Below are 25,712 nucleotides of genomic sequence, written 5' to 3'. Positions count from 1 at the left end.
GCTGTCACCCAGGTTGTTTTGATGGTGGATCCTGTGTTCTCTGCCATGGTGCTGTCTTACTCAGAGCAATGAGGTGGCCTCAGGATGGAAATTTATGGCTCAGTGGCTTGAAGGATGACAAATACTAGCAGAAACCATTCATTATCTTCCTATCATGTGCCAGAGTTGCCTTCTTTCTCCCAACAGCCTTGAGAAGTAGGTGCCATTTGCTCCAACCTCCCAGGTGAGAAACAGGTCCCCCAGGGAATGAAATGACTCCCCTAAGGCTGAGTTGGGACTTGAACTCTCGGCTGCATGACTCCAGGACCCTGAGGGGATGCTGACTGAAGGGGAAGGATGTGCCAACCTCAGCAAGAAGAACAAGAACCCACAGCAAGAATCAGCAAGAGGGTTGAATTTTGAACAGATATAACTGTCTTTCCAATTTCTTCCATGCGAAGAAAGTGATTGTCAAATTGGTTTCATTTTTAAGCACACTGTTGAACAATGCCTGTTTATCATAATTGTTCTACAGCTCAGGAGGCATTGCTGGGGAAGCTGAAAAAAAAAATACAGCATCTGATGCTGGCTTCCTGCTGAGAGTCTGCTGAGCTCATCAGTGTGGGATCGGTGGGGGTCTCATCCTTGGTGTTCTTTCTGCTCCTCATCAGAGTGTCCCTGTGACAGGGGAATGGACAGTCTGGGTCAGCCATCATATTCCCTGTCACTCTCAGCTGAGGCTTTTAATTCTCCCCAGCCTCTGACCTCTGCCCATTTCCAAGCTGAACATAATATTGCTGGGGCAGGGGAGAGAAAAGAGAAAACAATAATGATGGCAGAAGCAGATGGCTGACCACCAAAGAATTATGTTTCTCACCTCCAACTGTGTAGAAATGTTGCTGAAAAGAGGCTGCCCAGCCAAGGGCTCAATTTCCCAGCCTCCTTTGCATCTAAGGAGGCCCACGTGACCAGTGCTGGCCAATGGAATGTGAGCAGAACTGATGCAAGTCACTTTTGGATTAAAGTGTGTGCCTTTCCCCATTGTCCATGGTCTGGAGAAGATTCTAGACGAAGGTGGACCCCCTTCTCTTTGAAGCCTGGCTCTCATCGTGACCATGTAGAAACTGCCCGACCAGGAACATCACACTGGATGGTTCACTAGGGAAAGTTTTCTTATATGAGATCACTGAAAGTTTTCTTATGTTAGGTCACTGAGATATCTGTTATAGCAGCTAGCTTTACCTTAACCAACCCATGTCTTCCCTCTGCCTAGAACTCTTCTTTTGTCTGTTTTCCCCAGCCAACTCCAGTTCATCCTGCAGATCTTACCTAGCAATCTTCTTTCCCCAGGAAGTCTTTTTTGATTCCCCAGAATTACTTCCTTTTTCTACATCCTCTGGTTCCTTGGGTACTTATCTGTCACCCTTAGTGACAAGGAGCTTATTTTTGTTTTATTTACAGTTCTATCCCAGCAGCCAGCACAGTGCCAGGTACATTGCATGGCTTGGTAATGTTTGTGGGAAGCATGTCTTATTCCAAGTTTGCTTATCCCGTGCTGTGCAGAGGATTCACAGGTGATAAAGGTACAAGGTTATTCAGAATTCTGGCAGGAAGCACAAGGCACACTGCAAAAGGCAACTGAGGACATCTTATTGAAGGGGCTTTGTATAGAAGCCTTGGCTAGGTTGAGGACAATGAGCAAGAGATGGTGGTGTTCTCTGGGACTAGCCACAGCGGGGAGCCATAAGCACCCCTAGACCAGAAAGTTTTATCAGAAGTTAAAGGGAGCTGGGGGCAAGGGAGAGACTCACTTAAGGGGACCTCTTTCATTAGAGGAAGAGGAGAATAAATACTTTGCCCTCTAATGTCCTCTGAGCACCTCCCGTCAGCCAAACCCAGTCTAAACAAGAGAGCAAGGGAGGTGATCGATGCAAACCATAGAAGTTAGGCTCTTGGCAAAACTCTAATTCAAAAAGATACATGCACCCCTATGTTCAGAGTAGCAACGTTCACAATAGCCAAGACATGGAAACAACCTCAGTGTCTACCAACAGATGATGGATTAAGAGTGTGTGGTACATATATACATTGGAATGTGGCTCAGCGTGAAAAGAGCCGCAGCATGCCATCTGTAGCAACATGGATGCGACTGGAGATCATCAGGACTTCCCTGGTGGCTCAGACAGTAAAGCGTCTGTCTACAATGTGGGAGAACCAGGTTCAATCCCCGGGTTGGGAAGATCCCCTGGAGAAGGGAATGGCAATCCACTCCAGCACTCTTGCCTGGAAAATCCCATGGACAGAGGAGCCTGCTGGGCTACAGTCCATGGCGGTCGCAAAGAGTCGGACATGACTGAGCGACTTCGCTTTCGCTTTAGAGACGATCATACTGAGTGAAATAAGTCAATTAGAGAAAGGCAAATACCATATGATATTACTTACACGTGGAATTTAAACCATGGCACAAATGAGCCTATTAGCATCTATGAAACAGAACCAGACTCACAGACGTGGAGAACAAACTTGTGGCTGCAGGGGTCGGGGGAAGGAGAAGGATGAACTGAGCATTTGGGGTTATAGATGCAAACTCTCACACTCAGAATGGATGAACCACAGCGTCCTACAGGGAACTATATCCAATCTCCTGCTATAAACCATCAAGAAAAAAAATATAAAAAAGAATGCATATATGTGTATAACTGAGACATTCTCCTGTATAGCAGGAATTAGCCCAGCACTGTAAATCAACTACACATCAATAAAAAACATTTTTTCTGGGACTGTATCTCAGAAAATTTAAGAACTACAGTGGAATGCTGATTCTACAATAGAAAAACAGAAAAGGCTCCTGGGTAGAAGGTAGAGAAGGGTGGGGTGAACTGGAGGGACAGAGAGCATAGAGCATAAACCTGTGATGGTGACTTGCTCCCCCCTACCTGCGCTTATGCTCCAGATGCTGACTTGAGCACAGTCCTTGAAGGTGTCATTCTAGGCGGGTACAGACTGAAAGGGCAGCCTGCACCTCGGAGATGCCAGACATAAGAGAAGCACCCCTGTCAGTAATGCAGGCAGACATCACTGACCCCTACTCACACCCCTGGGTCCTAGAGAGCTGCCCCCAGCCAGTGCCCCCTCCCAGGGCGAGAGCCGCGATCTGACATGCTTTCCCACTTGTCACTAGTCTAACCTCCCCAGCACCAACTCGCCAGAGACAAGGGAGTAGCATTTATAACACAGCGGATAATTATTCTTCAAATGAATTAAACTATCACGGGGCACCCTGGATGAATAAATCAAAGCAGAAGGAGGGCAGATTTCATAGAACCAAATGGCCGTGGCAGCCCTTTGTGATAGATTTGTGCAAGGGATCTCTTTTGTCACCACCCAGCATCTATAAGCGATGCCTCTCCTCCCTGGCTTTCAGCAATTTCCCATGCCAAATGAAGATAAATGTCAGATGAGCAAACAGCCTTCAAATTGCTATTGAAAATATTTTGAAAAAGCCACGAAATTCCAGGCTTTCTGCCTACCATTGAGATTTTATTTATCTCCTGAGGAATGTAACCCCTCCACCCTGCAGAAAGGAAATACTACTCAGTGCATGAGGTAGGGAGGTAGCACCCAATTGCTATTTGTAAGAAACTGGCAGCGCCCAAGTGATTCCCTCCAACTGGTGAATTTCCATCCAGTTAATGTCAGCTGACCTGGGCCCCAAGAGGGTGACGTCTTTCACTGCCATTGTGTTAGTGGCATGCATGTGTCTTTTTGAGTTACAGTTTTGTCTGCCCAGGAGTGGGAATGCTGGATCACATGGCAATTCTATTTTTAGTTTGAATCCTCCTTAAACATTGTTCCATGAAGTTTCCCCTGAGGGGGTGGGGTTGGCATGAATCAGGAGAAGGGCATGATAGAAAGGTTGTGTTTCCAGGGTGGTGGGGTTAGTTGGACTCTGACGGAAAGAAACCGAAAACTACAGTGAAAGTGAAAGCGAAGTCGCTCAGTGGGTCAGCCGTGGACCAAACGGGCAGTGTTCTTATTCTCATACATTCTTACTCTCTTACTGTTTTAAATTTATTTTTACTGATGTATAGTTGGTACACAATGCTGTGTGAACTTCTCCTGCACAGAAAGTGACTCGTTAAACACATGCGTATTATAGTCTCTCCCATTGTGGTTTATCACAGGATATGGACTATAATAACTCCCTGTGGTCTACAGTAGGACCTGGTGGCTTATCTATTCTATATGTAACAGATTTCAGCTACCAACCCCGAATTCCTGGTGCATTCCTCCCGCTCTTCACTCCCCCTTGGCAACCACAAGTCTGTTCTCTGTCTGTGAGTCTGTTTCTGTTTCGTAGATAGGTTCGTTTCTGTCGTATTTTAGATTTCACAGACAAGTGATCTCATATGATATTTATCCTTTCCTTTCTGACTTATTTCACTTTTAGATGACAGTTTCTAGGTCCGTCTGTATTTCTGCAAATGACATTATTTCATTCTTCTTTATGGCTGAGTAGTATTCCATTGTATATATGTACCACATCTTAATCCATTCGTCAGTCAGTGGACACTTAGGTCGTGCCCATGTCTTGGCCATTGTGAACAGAGCTGCTATAAACATAGACGTGCACGTATCTTTTAGAGTTACAGTTTTGTCTGCCCAGGAGTGGGAATGCTGGATCATTTGGCAATTCTATTTTTAGTCTAAATCTTCCTTGAACACCGTTCCATGAAGTTTCCCCTGAGGGGCTGGGGTTGGCATGAATCAGGAGAAGGGCATGATAGAAAGGTTGTGTTTCCAGGGTGGTGGGGTTAGTTGGACTCTGACGGAAAGAAAGCGAAAACTAAAGTGAAAGTGAAAGCCAAGTCGCTCAGTCGTGTCTGACTCCTTGCAACCCCATGGACTGTAGCCCAAGAGGTTCCTCCATCCATAAAATTTTCAGGCAAGAGGACTGGAGTGGGTTGCCATTTCCTTCTCCAGGGGATCTTCCCAACCTAGGGATTGAGCCCGGGTCTCCAGCATTGCAAGCAGACGATTGATTTTACCATCTGAGCCACCAGGGAAGCTCCCCGGACTTCGATGGGACTGTAAGTTAACTAACGTGACTGTATCTATTTCCCTGACCAGGGATCCCACACAGGTCCCCTGTACTGGGAGTGTGAAGTCTTAGCCTCTGAACAGCAGCGAAGTCCTTCCAGCGGTTTAATTATCAGCTGTGAGACTTTGGCACATGGCTTAGTCTCCGGAGCCTCAGTTTCCTCACGTGTATGTGAAGATCACATCCACACCGTGGTAACTTCTCCTCGGACTCTCCGTCTATAAAAAATCAAGTCTCTCACAGCACCAGACACCACTTGTTCAAAATGAATGCAACTTGACTTTTCTGCATGGGGTTACTTATTTAATCTCTGCCTCCACCTCACTGGATTGCAAAACGTACAAGCCTTTGCTCAGGTACAGTTTCCTCTGGGTCTTATGAGTGTCTGGCAGATGGCAGGCTCTTCGTGAATATTTACTGAATGAATGAGTGAACAAATGAATGAACGTGAATATGCTACAGTCACAGTAATTAGCTTGCAGGACTTTGAGTCTTACAGCTGATAATTAAACCACGGGAGGGATTTCCCCGCTGTCCAGTGGCGAAGACTTGACATTCCCGAGGCAGGGGACCTGTATTGGATCCCTGGTCAGGGAACTAGATCCCGTACGCTGCAACTGAAGATCCTGCATACTGCAGTGAAGACTGAAGATCCTGGGTGCCGCAACTAACACCCGGTGAAAACTGAATACATTAATAAATATTTTTTAAAAGCTGGAATTTGAACCCAGGAGAGGGGTTGGATTCCAGTGTTTTCCTTTGACAGCAATAATTCTCAAATGTTAGCATGCCCAAGCATCTCCTGGAAAGCTCGTTAAAATACAGACCACTGGCCCCTCTGATTTTGGAAGTCTGTGATATTTGTATTGTAGTGCCGGTGCTGCTGGTCTGGGGACCACACTTGGGGACCGCTTTGTACAACATGAAAGCTTTGGCTGGTCCCCAGAGGAGGGAGCTCTGCGCTGGATGACGACATTGTGGGAAGAAGAAAAGACGCACCAGGCTGAAAGCCTGACGAAGGCTGGAAGACTGTAAGGGTCCTGTATTGCCGAAGTGTTTGCTATAGAAAAAGAGGCAGGTCTGTGACAGATTCTTCGGTTGTAACTGTTTGTTCCTACCCATCCATGGCAGCTGCTAGTGAGGACCTGAACTGCCCTTCCATTCATTGCTCCGGTTAATAGTTTATCAGCCCACTGGAGCAAGAAGCCCTCACAGGTCCCCATGTCCAGGTTCACTTATTGGTGCCGTCCTGTTCACCTCCTTGATTTTAGCTTGAGAATAAAGGAAACTGGCTCTCTTTTGGATTGGCAAGAAAGTATTTTCTTTTTAAATAACGTTTCGTTGCACTGGGTCTTCATTCTGGTGAGAGGGCTTCTCTCTAGTTGCGGTGTGTGGGCTTAGTTGCCCCATGGATGTGGGATCTTAATTCCCCGACCAGGGATGGAAACGGTGTCACCTACACTGCAGATTCTTGACCACTGGACCACCAAGGGAGCCCAAGAAAACATTTTCTGACTCTAAATGTGTGATCCTGGAAATGTCATAAATATATTTATTTTCAAAAAATATTTACTGATGCCAATGAACAAGACCAAAATCTTCCTGCCTCCATAGAACCTCCTTGCGGGTTTGGAGGTCAGGAGCTAGGCAATGAACAAGATCACTGTAGACAGTGACTGGTATTTTGAAGACCTTAACACAGAGTGCTATAACATCTTGTGTGTGTATGTTACTTTAAATAATGTAATCAGGGAAGGCCTCTCGGAGGAGGTGACATTTTAGCTGGAGCCAGTGTAATTTTAATGACAGCATCTTTTAATTTCATGACTGCAGCCGCCGTCTGCGGTGATTCTGGACTTTAGATTTGCTGAAATCCCATTGTTGCACCGGCAAGCCACGTGGTTGAGCTCAGACTCAAGGTAGGGAGAGACCACCAGGTGAAAAAGAAAGTGTGAAAGTGTTTGTCTCTCACTCGTGTCCAACGCTGTGTGACCCCATGGACTGTGGCCCTCCAGGATCCTCTGTGGAATTCTCCGGGCAAGAATACTGGCGCAAGTGGCCATGCCCTTCTCCTGGAGATCTTCCTGACCTAGAGATCGAACCCAGGTCTCCTGCATTGCAGGCAGATTCTTTAGCAACCGAGCCATCAGGGAAGCTCAGGGAGAGACCACGAAAGGGCTTGTATTCCAGGAGGTGCGGTGCGCTGGGAGCTGCCCACGTTGTAGTCTACCATAGCTTGTACAATAGCCAAAGATTAATGGTGCTGGCGCATGGAGAGCTCAGGAAACGTGGGACAAGGTGAGAACAGAGGGCAGGGTGGAACTCGCTCAGGTATGGTTTTGTAGTCCATATCAAGAGCTTTTCGTTTTCTTCTAAGTGTAAGTGAATTCCCTGGAGAATTTTGAACATGAGGGTGACACAATCTGAGGAAGACCCTTTCGGGTGCTGTGCAGAGAATTGATTGTAGGGAGAGAAGTTAGACCATTAGGAGACCACTGACTGCAACTGTCTGGGGGAGAAATGACAAGGACTTGAGTGAGGATGGTGGCAGCAGAGAAGGAGCAAAGTGGATGGCTTCAGGATATACTTGGAGGTAGACCCGACTGGATTTATTGATGGGCAGTGAGGGAGTGATCAAAGATTCTTCCAAGGTTTCTGGTTCAAGCATCTTGGTGGGAGACGGTTATCTTAACTAACGTGTAGAAGGAGTTGTTTTGGTAGAGGCTGTGAATAAGAATTTCATTTTGGACAGATCATATTGTAGATGCCTCTGAGAAGTCCAGGAAATTCAACTGAGTAACTGGATATTCAGATCTAGAGCTTGGAAAGCATATGCCAACTACAGCCATGGGGCTAATGATGTTGATCTTTGGAGCTGAACGAGCTATGATAGGCTACAACATGGTGATTCCCAGTGGACCACACCTCCTGGAATACATGTCCTGTGGAGGTCTCTCCCTACCTTAAGTCTGAGCACAGCCGTGTGTCTTGCTTTGGCCAGTGGGACAAGGGGATTTCAGCAAATCTAAAGTTCAATAACTGCTTGTACCTGGGATTGACCTCCGGGAACATTCCCTCTTAGAAGATGTTCATCATGTTATTAATATCAAGCCAGTATAGATTTCTGGGGAAAGAGAGCCCACTGGCGTATTACTGGTGCAACAGCCAGCATCAAGCTTCAATCGTGTGAACAAGCCTTCTTGGATGTCCCAGCTCTGTCCAAGCTTCCAGGTGACTGGAGCTCTGCAAGTGGCCTCAGACAATACCATGTGGAGTCAAAGAAAAGCCCAACTGAGTCCTGCCCAAGTTAACAACCCAGAAAGCATGAGAAATAACAAATCATTATTCTTTTAAGCTAAGTTTTGGGGTGGTCCATTACCCAGCAACAGAGAACTGCAGCAGAGGCCAAGCAAGGTCCTGCCTCTGAGCCTTTGCATCTGCAGTTATTTTGCCTAGGATTGCAATTTCACAAAATCTTCTGGCCTACTCCTCATTACACTGGTTCCAGCTAAAATGTCGCCTCCGCTGAGAGGCCTTCCTTGGTTGTGCTAGTTAACGTAGCACCCATACACAAGGCCTCAAAGCATTCTGTGTTGGTGCCCTCAAAACACCAATCACTGTCTAAAGTGGTTTTATTCATTGCCTCCAGACATTTGGCTCCCCCATCGGGTGGTGTCGCCCCATCCGTGTCATCAAAGTGAGGTCAAGCATACCTAATGTTGACTAGTATTGCTATCTGACCCTTTAAATTTCAAGGCTGATCCAGCTCATTTTAAGCTGAAGACACTGAGGTTCAGGGAGGAAGGGATTTGCTCAGGATCACAGTGTGTTAACGGCAGACCTCTACCTCCTTTCTCTGTGCTGTGATTCCATGGGTCTCTGACTGTGGGCAAAGGCCCCATGCCCCAGGCACAGAGGTGTCGCTACAGATGGACCTTGCCATTTAAACATAGACCCTTAGTTGACTGTTTCTTTGCATTGTTACCCTTCATTCCACTGGTGAGTTTCATAAGCTGCTAGATTTTCAGAAGTGAAAGCCCACTGGGAGGTTAACTTGTCTGAAGATACATGACGTGGCACCTGCCCCTCGACTGCCCATGGCAGACATCACCAGTCGATATCAGAACTCCTCATCACTGAGTCTTAAATCACCCTCCACCTAACATTCTGGGTAGTGGACATTCCAGAATGAATGAAATCCAAGTGGAATGATTTCATTCCAAGTGAATGAAATCTGGACAATTGCTTTTGTACATGGAGATTAGGTTCTCAAGGCAGAATGTAAGGAGAAAATAATGGAGAGCCAAAAATTTGGGAAAATATATCAAATTGCACATGAAGGACAATGGCTGTTGTTTTGTGTACATTGTGTTTTTTCCTCAAGGAGTACAACACAGCTGATTTTGCTTCTAACTTTGGCACAGATGACTGTTTCCTTGTTGAGTACTGGGTGAAGGAAATGACCCGTGATTAGAAGCTCTTCTGTGATACTTTGAATCACATAAGGGGAATGCAGAGGAATGATCCTCCACTATGCCTACCATCTCTCTTCCAGAACAGTCCTGCTGGTTGCCTCTCTCCTTTTGATTTCTTTATCTTCCCAGATGGCACTGTGGGTAAAGAACCCGCCTGCTATTGCGGGAGACTTAAGAGATGTGGGTTCGATCCCTGGGTCAGGAAGGTCACCTGGAGAAGGAAATGGCAACCCACTCCAGTATTCTTGCCTGGAGAAACCCATGGACAGAGGAGCCTGGTGGGCTACAGTCCATGGGGTCGCAAAGAGTTGGACATGACCGAAGCAACTTAGCATGCACAGCTAATGTTAATAATGCTAACCACGTTCGTAATGCTTGCTATGCATCTGATATGCCTCTAAAAGCTTTACTTGCATTGATTTTCTTTAATGCATGATCAATCCTATGAAGTGAGAACTATTATTAACCTCACTTTTCAGACAAGCCAAGTGAAAAACCAGAGAGGCTAAGTCAGTTACAGCAAGGATTTGAATCTAGAACTTTTGGTTCCAGAGCCTGAACTCTTTATACTGCCCTATGCATGCCTGCTTAGTCACTCAGTCATGTCTGACTCTTTGTGACCCCATGAACTATAGCCCACCAGGCTCCTCTGTCCGTGGATTTTCCCAGGCAACATTACTGGAGCGGGTTGCCATTTTCTTCTCCAGGGAATCTTCCTGACTCAGGGATTAAACCTGGGGCTCCTGCATTGGCAGGTGGATTCTTTGCCACTAGAACCATGTGGGAAGTCCCTATGCTGCCCTAGCCCTAACATTAACCTTAACTCTAACTTCAACTCCAGACTGAAGTTGCGTGGCAAACTAGTGGTGACCTCAGACTGAAACCCAGGTCTTTTCTCACCCAGAAGAAAATTCTTTACACCCAGCTCAGATCTTCCCTTTTGGCCTGGCTTCCCTGCGCTTGTGCCAGAAGCGGCCCCACTTGCTGACTGCAGCATTCATCACCTGTTATCCAGGGCAGTCTCCGGTGCTTTGGCTAAACAGGTACTCCAAGGCTCAAACCTCATTACTCCAATCCATTCAGAGCTTTATTGATCTTGCCTGACATTTGCTTCTTCAGATTCTCAGCCCCATGCAGCTGCACAAATGGCCTTTGCCCCTCTGAGTCTCACGGAAGCTGCAGCTGTTTAACCAGCTCAGGGCTCTGGGTTAATGGAGAAGAAATGGGGCCAGGGAGAGGACTGCCATGGTGGATGGGAAAGGGGCACAGACCTCCTGGGGACCCCAGAGTACTCTCGCTAGGGATTCCTAAAAGGCATTGATCTCAGCACTTTATATTTTCAAGGCAGCTCTCTCTGAAGTCCTAGAAGAGTTGTGCAGTGGATCTGTCATTCAGGAGCTACAGAAGAAGAGATCAACAGGGGACCTTCGTGCCTGTTGGGGTGAGCACACGGCAGCAGATTCCTGGAAACTAGTAAGGCTGAGATGCCCGTGTAGACCACCCAGGAGTTGGTATTTGAGGGCTTGCATCTCAATTTTTCTGCCCTGTGCTCTCTGATGAATTCATTTTTGGTTTCCCAGAGCAGGGGATGTGGCAGAAGCTGAAGAATTTTGTGGCACTGGATGAGTGAATGGTGACCCACTGCCAAACAGAAAGACATGGCTGTTGTCATTTAGGTTTTATGAAGCTAGATTAAAAAAAAAAATTAAAGTATAGATGATTTACAATGTTGTGATTTACAGTGCTTCCCTGGTTGCTCAGATGGTAAAGAATCCACCTACAATGCAGGAGACCTGTCTTTTTTATATTCTTTTCCCATTTAGGCTATTACAGAGCATTGAGTTTAGTTCCCTGTAGGTCCTTGTCGAAGTCAGATCTTTGATAAGGCTTTCTGACTGTTGGCATGTAGGAAGCAGATTTGTTTGCTGGGAGATATGGCTTGAAGTAACAGTGGATGATTGCCTAGCGTAAAACAGTCGCTCAGTAATGATAACAGAGAATGATTCTGTAGAATTTGTTTGTTTGCTGCTTTGTTTTGTTGTATTTATTTCTTTATTTGGTAGTGCTTAACTTGAGATGGCTGGATAGCATCACCGACTTGATGGACATGAGTCTGAGTGAACTCCGGGAGATGGTGATGGACAGGGAGGCCTGGGGTGCTGCGGTTCATGGGATCACAAAGAGTCAGACACGACTGAGTGACTGAACTCATTTCAGACTGAACTCCCTGTCCATCACCATCTTCTGGAGTTCACTTAGACTCACGTCCATTGAGTCCGTGATGCCATCCAGCCATCTCATCCTGGGTCGTCCCCTTCTCCTCCTGCCCCCATTCCCTCCCAGCATCAGAGTCTTTTCCAATGAGTCAACTCTTCGCATGAGGTGGCCAAAGTACTGGAGTTTCAGCTTTAGCATCATTCCTTCCAAAGAAACCCCAGGGTTGATCTCCTTCAGAATTCACTGGTTGGATCTCCTTGCAGTCCAAGGGACTCTCAACAGTCTTCTTCAACACCACAGTTCAAAAGCATCAATTCTTCGGTGCTCAGCTTTCTTCACAGTCCAACTCTCACATCCATACATGACCACAGGAAAAACCATAGCCTTGACTAGACGGACCTTAGTCGCAAAGTAATGTCTCTGCTTTTGAATATACTATCTAGGTTGGTCATAACTTTTCTTCCAAGGAGTAAGCGTCTTTTAATTTCATGGCTACAGTCACCATCTGCAGTGATTTTGAAGCCCCCCAAAATAAAGTCTGACACTGTTTCCACTGTTTCCCCATCTGTTTCCCATGAAGTGATGGGAGCAGATGCCATGATCTTCGTTTTCTGAATGTTGAGTTTTAAGCCAACTTTTTCGCTCTCCTTTTTCACTTTCATCAAGAGGCTTTTTAGTTCCTCTTCACTTTCTGCCATAAGGGTGGTGTCATCTGCATATCTGAGGTTATTGATATTTCTCCCGGCAATCTTGATTCCAGCTTGTGTTTCTTCCAGTCCAGCGTTTCTCATGATGTACTCTGCATATATGTTAAATAAGCAGGGTGACAATATACAGCCTTGACGTACTCCTTTTCCTATTTGGAACCAGTCTGTTGTTCCATGTCCAGTTCTAACTGTTGCTTCCTGAACTGCATACAGATTTCTCAAGAGGCAGGTCAGGTGGTCTGGTATTCCCATTTCTTTCAGAATTTTCCACAGTTTATTGTGATCCACACAGTCAAAGGCTTTAGCGTAGTCAATAAAGCAGAAATAGATGTTTTTCTGGAACTCTCTTGCTCTTTCCATGATCCAGCTGGTATTGGCAATTTGATCTAAAACCAGCTTGAACATCAGGGAGTTCATGGTTCATGTATTGCTGAAGCCTGGCTTGGAGAATTTTGAGCATTACTTTACTAGCATGTGAGATGAGTGCAATTGTGCAGTAGTTTGAGCATTCTTTGGTGTTGCCTTTCTTGGGGATTGGGATGAAAACTGACATTTTCCAGTCCTGTGGCCACTGCTGAGTTTTCCAAATTTGCTGGCATATTGAGTGCAGCACTTTCACAGGATCATCTTTCAGGATTGGAAACAGCTCAACTGGAATTCCATCACCTCCACTAGCTTTGTTCGTAGTGATACTTTCTAAGGCCCACTTGACTTCACATTCCAAGATGTCTGGCTCTAGATTAGTGATCACATCATCATGATTATCTGGGTCATGAAGATCTTTTTTGTACAGTTCTTCTGTGTATTCTTGCCACCTCTTCTTAATATCTTCTGCTTCTGTTAGGTCCATACCATTTCTGTCCTTTATCGAGCCCATTTTTGCATGAAATGTTCCCTTGATGTCTCTAATTTTCTTAAAGAGATCTCTAGTATTTCCCATTCTGTTGTTTTCTTCTATTTCTTTGCATTGATCACTGAAGAAGGCTTTCTTATCTCTTCTTGCTCTTCTTTGGAACTCTGCATTCAGATGCTTATATCTTTCCTTTTCTCCTTTGCTTTTCACCTCTCTTCTTTTCACAGCTATTTGTGAGGCCTCCCCAGACAACCATTTTGCTTCTTTGCATTTCTTTTCCATGGGGATGGTCTTGATCCCTGTCTCCTGTACAATGTCACGAACCTTAGGAAGCCCATTTCAGAAATAATAACAGCACCACTGCTCAAGGTGATTGGTTTGTAACTGTCCAATCCTCTTGGGATGTATACTTTCAAATTTGTTACTTTCTCTTTTTTAAGTTTGTTTTCTTTCTTTTGAAATTAACTTTTTATTTTATATTGAAGCATAGATGATTAACAATGTTGTGATAGTTTCAGGTGGACAGCAAAGGGACTTAACCATACATATCCATGTATCCATTCTCCCCTAAACCACCCTCCCACCCAGGCTGCCACATAACTTTGAGCAGAGTTCCCCGTGCTCTACAGTAGGCCCTTGTTGGTTATCCATTTTCAATATAGCAGTGTGTACATGTTGGTCCCAAACTCCCTAATTAGCTCTTTCCCCCATTCTTTCCCGCTGGCAACCATAAGTTCTTTCTCCAGTCCATAGAATTTTTGATGAGCCACATGCAGTTCTAAACATTTACGTCACATTTAACATTAAGTCACCCAATACTTACGGCAGCTCCATGGGGTGGATGTTCCCCACACTTTATAAATGCAGAAATGGGTGAATGGATTGCAACTCACCCTCAGTTTGGATAGCTCAGTAGACCTAGGTTCTATTCTTGGGTCAGGAAGATCCTCTGGAGAAGGGAAAGGCTACCCACTCCAGTATTCTGGCCTGGAGAATTCCATGGAGTGTAGAGTCCACTGGGTCGGACACGACTGAGTGACATTCACTTCCACTTTTCACCCAAACCACCCCACACTCTCTTCTGTCTGTCGTCTGTCCTGATGGCTGTCACAGTTGCTAACCTGTCACTCATGTCCCCCCGATTTGAAGAGCCCCTGAAACCACCTAGACATGGCAGAGAAGTAAAGATCTAGAAGTGGCTTGTTGGGGCTGCTTTGTCTGGTTCTGGAAACAAATTCGGCCCAGTTCAAACACAAGTCTGCAGAGGAGAGAAGGCAGACTTATGGATCCCATATACAGATCATTGGTTCCTTTATTCATCATCTATGTAAGTACATTTTTTCCCATGAGTATTTGTTGAGCATCTACAGTACGCTTGGCTAACATGTCTGTTGGCTTGACCACTCAACATTATTTGCTTACTCAGGAGAGAACAGAGCAGAGAGGCAGGGACTCTTTAGAAGGGGTGATGTACCCTTGATAGCATCACCAGGGCCCCTGGGCTCCTGGTCTGACACAGCCTTTAACTTGTCCAAAGCTGAGTGCTCTGTCCATGGTCTTTGGCCCATCTCTCTGCTCAAAGCTGTGATCTAGTTATTTTTCAGGTCTCTGAGAACTTTGACCTGTGCTCCATGGTTAGAAGGCTTGAAGGCACACAGGACGTCTCCTTGTCCTGTGGTAGGGGGCACCCCATGCTCCTGGTACATATCCATTGAGAGACCATTAGGTGCCTTCATCATGTGTGGTAGAGCTGGCTGTCCAAACAAAACAAACACAGTAATACCTTCTTAGCCATTGACCCTACTAAGCAGATAAGGGCAGGGGCTGTGGGCCAGTTTGTGGGCTCAGGCTGTTTGGGTTGGCCTCACCTCTGCCTCTTCCTTGCTGTCTGGTTCTGAACAAGCTTCTGCACTCACAATAGACTGTGACACAAGAAAGAAACAAACGTTTGGTTGCGTCAACTCCCCAATATTTTAGGGTTGTTATGGAAGTTAGTGAGTCCTGTGATGAGTGCATTAAAAGTGGAATGTTGGAGGTTTGGGGAATGGCGTGTGGGCCCATGTACGGAGTGGGGACAGCTGCTCTGAGACTGCTGGGGATTGAGAGGGATCTTGGCGGTGGAGGCAGTTCTAGCTGGAGTTCTTACTGTGGCCTGATTCTGGCTGATGGTGCCCTGTTGCCTTCCCTCTTCAGCCGTAGGTTTATTCTTTGCTACCCTCCCCAGCGGAACATAGCCTGTCCCCAGGGGACGGCAGGGTTTGCTCCATATGGGAGGAGGGTCTGAGCACAGCTGGTGGGAGTGCAGGGGTTGCATTTCCACCTTTCTCATGAGGCCTCTGGGTCCCCTCCCCAGGCCTGCCCTTCCGAGGTGAGGCTGCTCTTTCTGGTTATCACATTGCCTGCTGTCCTTCCTGTGAGCCCTGTGAGGGTGGGCAGGAAAGAGCCTGCCAGTGAGACAGAAATTTTTTTTTTAAACAACAAATCTTTTTTTTTTTTTTTAAATTATAAACATGTCTCAAATATTACATGGGGCATTACATGGTGTCCTGGATTATTATTTGCTAAAATCTGGCAATTTATTCATGATGGATAACTGGAAATTTTTGATAAAGGTCAAAGATTTTAAAAATAAATATTTATTTATTTTTCATTGCTCTAGGTCTTTGTTGCTGTGCTGTGCTGTGCTAAGTCACTTTAGTTGTGTCCACTGACTCTTTGGGACCCCATGGACTATAGTCCACCAGGCTCCTCTGTCCATGGGATTCTCCAGGCAAGAATACTGGAGTGGGTTGCCATTTCCTCCTCCAGGGAGTCTTCCTGACCCAGGATGTGTGGAGGCTGCGTGCAGGCTTTCTCTGGTTGCGGAGATTGGGGTGGGGTTTACATTCTAGTTGTGGCGCGTGAACTTCTCATTGCAGTGACTTTTCTTGCTGCAGAGCACACGTTCTAGGGTGCGCAGGCTCACTTGCTCTGTGGCATGTAAAATTCTCCCAGACCAGGGATCAAACCAGTGTCCCCTGCATTGCAAGGCGGATTCCCAACCACTGGACCATCGGAGAAGAGGCTGAACTCTTGAATGGGGCTCCCAGGGGGTCTTGAGGGTCACGAACCCACATTGGACCTTGAGCGGCTTTCTAAACTGAGTTGAGTCTTTCTGTCTCACTGGGATGGGGGCCGCCCCTTTCTCATGAGACAGACTTCCTGTTCTGACTTCCTGTTTTGACTCTCTCAAGTGGCTTCTCCCCACTCAGATTCCAAGCTCCGTGGCTAGCAGGCAGCCTCAGTTCTCTGATGGGTTTAAGAAAAATGTAGATAATTTGGAGTTTTCTCTTATTTAGGGTGAGAGACTCACTGTTTGAGCTGACTACGCTGACACAGAACCTGAAAAGTAAATTTTCATATGAAATTTTCCCATTTTTAAAAGTTGGCCATTAATTAAAATGGTCACAAAAAAGCTGTAAGCTGCCCCAACCTTGTCTGTTGGCCAAATCCATTAATGCTATCAAGGGTCAGAGAAAGAATAATGGGATTGGGTTTTAGGTGTGTAAACAGCAATGTGAATAAAGGCTGCAGATCATTGTGAGTCCCAGAAATGTGGAGAGAAAGCCAGAGGATGACTGGAAGTGAAACTAGCAGCTGGAGTCCTTTGTGGGGGGGCTCTTCAAGGTTCTGCTTTGACTAGCATGTACCTTACTTAGTGTCCACAAGTTCCATGGGCAGGGTTGATTGGCGGCTGGGCTAAGCTGAGCAGAGCTGCTAAAGAAGAAAGACACATGGTTTTGAGGTGAGCAGACCTAGGAGAGGCCCCTGAATCTGCACCCACTTTATTCCAACCTGACCCTTGGGCCAGGGCGTTCTGCCTGCCTGCGTCTGTGTTTCCCAGCCTCTGAGACCTGATAAGACAGGTCTCTTCCTGTAGAGAGTGACAGGGAGAATTTACAGCCTTTCTGCAGAGAAATAAAACCCTGCCTTCTGCTTGGGCTTCTCATTCTGCTGGCCTCCTTCCCCCACATTCCCCCTGAGATGGGACTTTGAGTGATGAGGGAGGGCTGAAGGGTGGGTGAGGAGGGGCAGGGATCTAGAGAGTGATATTCAAAGAGACTGGGATAGAGGGACAGAGGGAGAGAGATTTGGGAGCGCTGAGAGCTACAGAGACAGAGAAAGAGAGAGACAGAAAGTGTAACAGAGAGACAGAGAAAGGTGGATGGGGAGAGGGGGCAGGGAGAGAAAAAGAGACAGAGAAAGGAGGACAGATGGGTTGACAGAGATCACTTTCTAGGGACCAGGGCAAAACTGGAGAGAAGGGAAACTGTGGAGCTGGGAGAGACAAACAGAGAGGACAAGGGGGTGAGGTAGAAATAAAAGAAGGATCCAGAGAGACAAAGCAGAATGTGGTTCAGGTCAACGAGCAGGCAACAGAGAGGCAGAGAGATGGAGGAGGTGAGACGGGAAGAGAGAGCTCTAGCTAGGATGCAGGGATCTGGGGAGAATACCTACACAGAGGGCTAGAGAGGGGAGCTGACGTTGATCGAGGGCTCCCGACGTCAAGGTATATTCCATACACTTGCTGATTACAAATACGTATTTTCTTTCTTGTTGACCCGGTGATAGCCTTCTGGGCTATAGACATCATTGTCTTTACTTGAAAGATGGGGAAACTGAGGTGTCACTTGGTTAGGAAGTCAGTGAACTGGGGCATCTGATGCAAAGAACTGACCTGCATCCAAAGCCTCTTTCTTCACTCAGACACAGAACCCAACACAGGGGAGGCCAGGCTTTGCCATGGGTCCTTAGGTTTCTGAGCCCTCTTAGCCCCTTCCGATTCGGTTGCAAATCAGGGCTGCAGATGGTTCTGGAGGGCTTTGTGGGGGGTGGGTTGGGGGAAGGGTCACAGTCTTCGGGGAGGGAAGGTCAGGAAGGATCTTTCAGATCAGGGAAAGAGGGTGGTCTGATACCACAAGAGACTCCTGAACAACCTCAGAAAAAGGATCCAAACTCCTCATTCTGGAGGTTAGAGTGTCTAACAGTCTAGATGCAACCTACTTCCAGATGGCCAGCCATCCAGGAAAGTGCCATTTGTGTGGAATCCTTCTTTCTCCAACTGGGGCTCCAACCTTCTGCTGGATCCCACTCCTTGCTTTCTGCTGGTACAAAGTTCTGTCTCTTTGAAGTTTCTCCTCACCCCTCACAGAAGCCAAGGGGATCAGTGGGAAGGCGAGTCCCTTTGGTGTTTTGCTGTTTGAGTTACCTCACCAGTCCTGGCTCTCTGCAAAGGCGGTCTTTCAATAAGATCCAGGTGAGAAATCTCTACAGTCTTGTTAATTAGATAGAGTCATCTCTCTGTATGAGGTGGGGATTGGTTCTAGGACCCACTGGGGATACCAAAATCGGCAGATGCTCAAGTCTGCCTGCAATGTGGGAGACCTGGGTTTGATCCCTGGGTCAGGAAGATCCCCTGGAGAAGGAGATGGCTACCCACTCTGGTATACTTGCATGGAAAATTCCATGGACAGAGAAGCCTGGAAGGCTACTATCCATGGGGTTGCAAGAGTCGGACACAACTTAGCGACTAAACCACAACCAGAGGAGCCTGATGGGCTATAGTCCACAAGTCACAAAGACTCAGACACGACTGAGTGACTAACACTAACATATAAGCTAGACTCATGCTCCCATATACTTTGAATAACCTCTATGTTACTTGTCTAATGTAAACGCTATGTAAATAGTTGCTGGCATGTGAAAAATTCAAGTTTTACTTTGTGGAACTTTCTGGAATTTTTTTTCCCTGATGTTTTTGATCTGTGGTTGGTTGAACCAGCAGGTGCAGGGCCTGTGGATATGGAGGGACACCTGTACACTAAAAGGAAAGTCTGTTTCTTCTGAGGCCTGATTTCTAAGGGGACTCTAGACTCTGAGGTCCTAGGGATCACCCGGGCAGAGGGGTGAGTCTTCGCCCATTGTGGAGGGGGCTTTCCCTCTGTTGGCTCCAGGGCGCTGTTCTGTGCTGTACTGCGAGGTGCCAGGGCTGGGGCAGACGGGGTGGGTTGTTCTCCAGAGTAGGTAAAGGTAGGTAAAGGGGGCAATGAAGCCCTGAGGAAGAGGACCGGAAGTCAGGTGTGAGGGGTAAGGTGATGCCACAGCTGGCCGATTTCCCCTGAGGATGGAATCTGGGTAGGGACCAGGGAAAGTTATGTTGGAGTCACTTTCCAAGGGCCCAGGGAGGTTGAGAGTGAAGTGGAGTTTGAGATGGGCGGAGCTTCTTGGATGAAACATGGCTTATGGCCAACAATGTCAGATTCGTGGTCTCCGAAGAAGAAGATTGAACTTCGGGTCCAGAGACCAGGCTTGCCCACTCAGTGCTCTTGTGTGGCAGAGGTTTCATTACAGTGAAATGGGGCGCAGAAAGTTTCTGATGGACATCAGAAGGGGGCGGAGAGTGCCCCCTTGCCAGTCTTAGCAAGAGAGCTATATACTTTTAAATTAGTTATTACAATAAATCAAAAGAATGTCTCAAGGTTGTAAAGATCTTACCAGACCCACTCCCACAATTTACATTTTAAGATAACTCGATTAGAGCTTAACAATAGAAAGATCTCACCAGGCCCACTCCCATAATATACACTTTAAGACAACAGGATTCAGTCAGTTCAGTCGCTCTGTGTCCGACTCTATGCAACCCCATGGACTGCAGCACCCCAGGCTTCCCTGTCCATCACCAAATCCCAGAGCCTACTCAAACTCATGTCCATCACGTGGATAACAGGATTAGTCAGAGGTTTTCAGGAAGGAGAAACTGTCCTCAGGCAGGATACATTGTTGTTATATAATCCTTAGTACAGAGTTTAAACTGAGTTGTTTTGTTGGGTAATCCTCAGTTCCCCGCTTAAAGAAAATAAAAACCTTTTTATGTGACTAAGGCTAAGGAATGTAGAGGAAAAAAAAAAGTTTCTCCTTTTCTCTTCCTTGAGAATTCCAGACCCGATCTCCTCTTTGAGAGCCCCAGACCCCTCTCTCCTCCTCCTCCTCCTCTTCCTCCTCTGGGGACCCCAGATTTCTTATCAACTTACGTAGAAACTGACTCTCTCAAAACTCCATGGAATGGGACAGGTTGATGGACTGAAGGTACAATACCATCTTCCAATGCACGGGATTTTTCATTCTGGGACAGTCCCTGGACAGCGCTCCCCTCATCCCTGGAATGACAGCTTGGACTTCATACTCAGTCTTTCTTGCTCTCTGGGCCACTATTAACAACCAGAGTCCTTCTAGCTTCCCTGTCCTTCTGCTTTCCCTGTAGCATTGCCCAGAGGGCTGACCTGCCTGGAAGAGGGGAGGTGTGGTCCATTGGTGTTGGGATGATGACGGGGGTACTGGAGCGGATGGCCAGGCATTTCCAGCTCTTTGGAAAACTTCTCTTTGGCCACCTTTCTGAGCCCCTCCAGATGGGACTTGGTGGGGAGGTCCACTGACTGTCTTCCCAGAAGAGAGCTTGCCCAAGGGATTTCCAGAAGACATGAAGTGATGCACTCAAGTTAGAAGCATCCACCCTTGGTCAATACTGATGTTTGTGGGAAGTGCATCTGAGCATATTTATTTCCCTGGGAGTGATGAGGTTGAGAAGAGCTGGCTGTGAGCCCCCCTCAGTCCCCCGATTGTCCGCTGGACTCCACCTGCTCATGGAGTCAACAGTAGCACAGCTGACCTTGACTCTTCCTTGTGAGATGTGATGGAGATTCCCTCCTTGGCTAGAAGAGGAAGTGGCTCAAGGAGCAGGGCCTGATGGAGGGAGGAGTCGGCAGGCTTTGGGTTAGAAGTGAGCTCAGGACTCTGCAGTTCAAGGCTGAGAGGAGCAGGGTCATTGTTTCTGCTTCACTCCCAGGGTCTTGACGCGAGTGAGCCAGGACTGCGACTGACCCCAGGGGAGTGCTTCTGGCTCAGAAAGGCAGCTTCAGCTCTCTGTTCGGTGAGCCCTTGGGTGAGCCTGGTTCCAGGAGCAGATGGCGAATGGCTTCCCCACCCTGGGAGCCTGCACCCATGGGGACCAGTGTTAGGGCCAAGGAGAAGGTCTTCAAAACACTGTCTTCCCTCCTCACTTTTGGTAAGAGGGATAAATGGGTATTTTCGACAGGATAGGCTGCTTGCGGTCATAAGCAATCCCAAAATGTCAGTGGCTTTAAATCAGCAGAAAGATTTCTTAATCACATCACATTCCAGTACGGGCTGCTCAGGGGTTTTGCTCCGTGCAGTCTGTGGGACCCCTGTTCCGTTCAGCCTGCAGCTCTGGACTCCTCTAGGCTCTCAGCTCAGGTGGACAAAATGAGTGAGAGGATTGCATGGGAGTTTCTGGATCAGGCTGGGAAGTGGCACACCACAGCGTGTCCGCATCCCTCGGGCCCAGGATTTTGTCCCAGGAAGACTTTGCCTGGCTATGGGGGAAGGAAGGCTGTCTCCAGGGATTCCCCCTAGAACCACTGGTTAGAATTGGTCCATGTTGGTACCTTTATGAGTAAAGGAGGTGGTGATGTTAATGTTTTAGCTGAGCACCTTGCTATCCTGGACAAAACCTGTACTTGGGATAGTGTGTGTATATATGTGTGTGTGTGTGATATGCGTTTGTATGTGTATACACGTACATGCACGCATACACAATGCATATGTCTGCATGTGTGCATGTATGTGTATACATGTGTGCATGTGTATACATGTGTGCATGTGTGTTTGTGTGTACATGTCCATGGGTATGCATGTATATATGCTTGTGTGTTTGTGTGCATGTGTATGTGGTTTGTGTACATGTATGCATACGTGTGTATATATATGTGAGCAAGTATACGTATACGTGCATATGTTTGTGTGTATATATGTATGCCCATAAGTTTATGTATATGTATGTGTATGTGTGTGCATGTTCATGTGTATGTGTGTATACGCACGAGCATATATGTATGTATAGGTTTGTGTGTGTGTTTACATATGTGTGTTTTTGTGCATGTGATGCATATATGTATGTGTGTGTGTGTGTGTGTGTGTGTGTGTATATGGCAGGCACCTAGCCACAGCTGCCCAGACAAGAGATCAGTGGTAGTTAAGGACACTGGATCTTGAGCCAGACACTCTTGGCTTTGAGTCTTGACTGCACACCACCCAGCAGTCTCTGCTCTGCTTGGTTTGGGATCAAGGGAGGAGAAGCTCCAGGGTATGGCTGGATGTGAGTGGCTTGGTCCAGCTGGCCCCGTCCTAGAGGTCTGAGCAGTGGTCCATTCTGCTTGGAGGCAGCCACTCCACCTGTTCCTCTGTTAGCATCTCTGCCTGTGGCATTTGTGCAGGTTAGTCAGAGCGCATCAGAGTTGCAAATGTAAATATCTAGGGGTCCGGGTTGATCTTCCAAAGAACACTGTGGTGTGGTGGATGGCTGTGACTCAGGCTCCCCTGAGGGTGGCCCTGGGGAAAAGCTGGGTGTTGCCAGATTTTCAGGGATGTTAAAGAAGCTGCAAGTGAAAATTTTTATGTGCACTCTTCTTGAATGCTAGCAACAAATCACCTGAACCTTAACACTGCAATAATGTGGCCCAAAGCAAACATCTCTGCAGGAGGGTTATTTCCCAAGGGCTGGGTCCCACTCTGTACGAGGTGAAGGGGGACTGGCTGGCACGATGATACACTCCTGGGTGTGCAGGAAAACAGAGCTGAATGTTAAATAAACACCTGCTAATTACCCTGGGAGTATTTATTGAGGTTTCCGCACATTGTAATAAGAAATTATTGAAACATACATCACCTACCGTGCTGTTAATCATTGGTAAATATATTTTAAATACAGCAGTCCATTAGTATTTTAATTTAGCCTGTCTCCAGCAGAATTTGTGCTGGATCAGACAAATGTGCCGAGCTTCAGAGCCAAGGGAAAAATTCCTCACCTAGTTAATCTTTATGTTCTTCTCTCAGGGAGCAAATTTGGGCCGCACCAGCGAAAGAAATGTTCCCCTGGGGTCTGGTATTGATGGTGAGTGTTCTAAGAAGAGCTGGTGGGTGAGGTAGGGAGACTACAGCTCTGAAGAGGAGCGGGTGTGGCTGCAGGTCGGGGTGCTGGCGGCTGGCAACTCCCCTGCTGGTCACTGAAATGCATAATTGTACAGCCCAAAAAAATAATGACAGCAGAGATGCTGAACCTCGATGATCACAGCTGACTTTTCTTTTCAACTTGGTTGGTCTGCCAGGAATTATTTCCCTTTCCTGTAAGCCTCCTTCCCTGTCCAGGGTGTGGATTCAGATGCAGCGATGGTGATCTGACCTTTGCCTCGGTGACACTAGGTGAGCCTTGTGGATTTCTTTCCCCATGAGCTTACCTGTTCATTCTACAGACACTTACCAAGCACCAATCGCATACCAGGTACCGTTCTGGGTGCTGGAGATACGGGGGGCGACCTCTTACATCCCAAGCATGGAAGGCAGACAACACACAGGTGGATAGTCAGTAAGCAAGTGCGTTTGGGAGCATGAAGGCATTGTGAGAAAGCGGAGCATGGTGACGGGGGAGGGTGACGGTCAGAGTGGTACTGAGGGTAGCCGGGGAATACCCCTGCCCTGACTCGCAATCCATATTTTGATTTAATAGGTGAAGGAGAGTGAGAAGTGGATGCTACCTTTGAAGTTTTGAAAGTGGAGGAGATGGGGGATTATTCCCTGAGCTTTGGAATTTGGGGCAAGGAGCAGGGGTGTTGGGAGGGGATGATGACCCAGCTAGGAATGTATTGAATCCGAGATGTGTATGTGACACTCAGGAGAAGGTAACCCTCTGTTAAAATGCCCCCTCCCAGCTGTAGCAGATGTGTGAGGCCCCGAGCCACACCCCCTGGGCTCATCTGGTGTCAACGCTGGGGGTGTGGACAAGACTCGTGCTGCGATCAGTGTCTCACGCCAGGCATGTGCTGGCGCCTCTTTTATGCCCACCTCAGTGGGAGGCGTTTCAGCTCAAGGCAGCTAAAGTGGTGGAGGGGCGTTCATATCGCTGGGGAGACCCTCAATCAAAGGAGGATGAGGGAATTGCTTGGTGGATCACTGGTTAGGAGTCGGCACTTTCACTGATGTGGTCCTGGGTTCAATCCCTGGTTAGGAAGTAAGATCCTGCAAGCCATGGAGAGCAGCCAAATACAAGCAACAAAGGAGGGTGAGAGGCGTTAGGTAAATGCCTCCGTCTTCCCATTCTCTGGGAGGGGGCAGGTCCAGGGAACATTCTGCAGGGCTCCTCCAGGGATCTGCAGCGGGACTGAGCCCCAGGTACCTGCTCTCCAGCGTACGTGTCACTTGGCCTTCCTCCTCGCTCTTCCCCCACTCCCGCACTCCTGCTTTCTTAAAGAAGCCTCTCAAACTCCCTGTGCTGAGTTCCTGTCACAGGTTCTGCCTTTGGGGTACCCAAATTGGGACAGACTTTTAGCAGCTGCCGAGGGCACACCCATGAGAACGTACATCACATGCTGGCTGACCAGGGCAGCCGCAGATTTCCTAGGAAGGACGGGAGACGTGAGAAGAGAAGAGGGGCCGCTAATGCTTAGAGGACAGGCAGAGGAAGAAGAGTGGGTTTTCCTAAAAACACACAAAATAAACAAGTCACTGGAGAGCAAATATCAACCAAACACTCAAGGGTGATAAACTATTCACCTCATCGGCTTCCTCTTTTTTTCCCTTCTTTCATATCCTTATTGTAGCTTCTTATCCTCTTTGGACTGTGAGGTCACAGAAAGTTTTCAGAGGAGTTTTTGCATCCCTGCCATAGCCTTCAGTTCAGTTCAGTTCAGTCACTCAGTCATGCCCAACTCTTTGCGACTCCATGAATCGCAGCACGCCAGGCTTCCTTGTCCATCACCAACTCCCGGACTTCACTCAAACTCAAGTCCATCAGGTCGGTGATGCCATCCAGCCATCTCATCCTCTGTCGTCCCCTTTTCCTCCTGTCCCCAATCCCTTCCAGCATCAGAGTCTTTTCCAATGAGTCAACTCTTCGCATGAGGTGGCCAGAGTACTGGAGTTTCAGCTTTAGCATCATTCCTTCCAAAGAACACCCAGGACTGATCTCCTTTAGAATGGACTGGTTGGATCTCTTTGCAGTCCAAGGGACTCTCAGGAGTCTTCTCCAACACCACAGTTCAAAAGCATCAATTCTTTGGCGCTCAGCTTTCTTCACAGTCCAACTCTCACATCCATACATGACCACTGGAAAAATCATAGCCTTGACTAGACGGACCTTAGTCGGCAAAGTAATGTCTCTGCTTTTCAATATGCTTCTTATCAGCCTTATATTTCCTTCTCAGACCCCATCAGTTTGCAACCCAGTAACATTGTTATGGATGGTGTGTGTGTGGAGTGAAATCCACCTGCAG

This window comes from Capra hircus, chromosome 25 (genome assembly GCF_001704415.2).
Source record: "Capra hircus breed San Clemente chromosome 25, ASM170441v1, whole genome shotgun sequence".
NCBI classification, from domain to species: Eukaryota; Metazoa; Chordata; class Mammalia; order Artiodactyla; family Bovidae; genus Capra; species Capra hircus.
The sequence above is the reverse complement of the archived record's forward strand: the minus strand, read 5'-3'. Positions refer to the sequence as shown.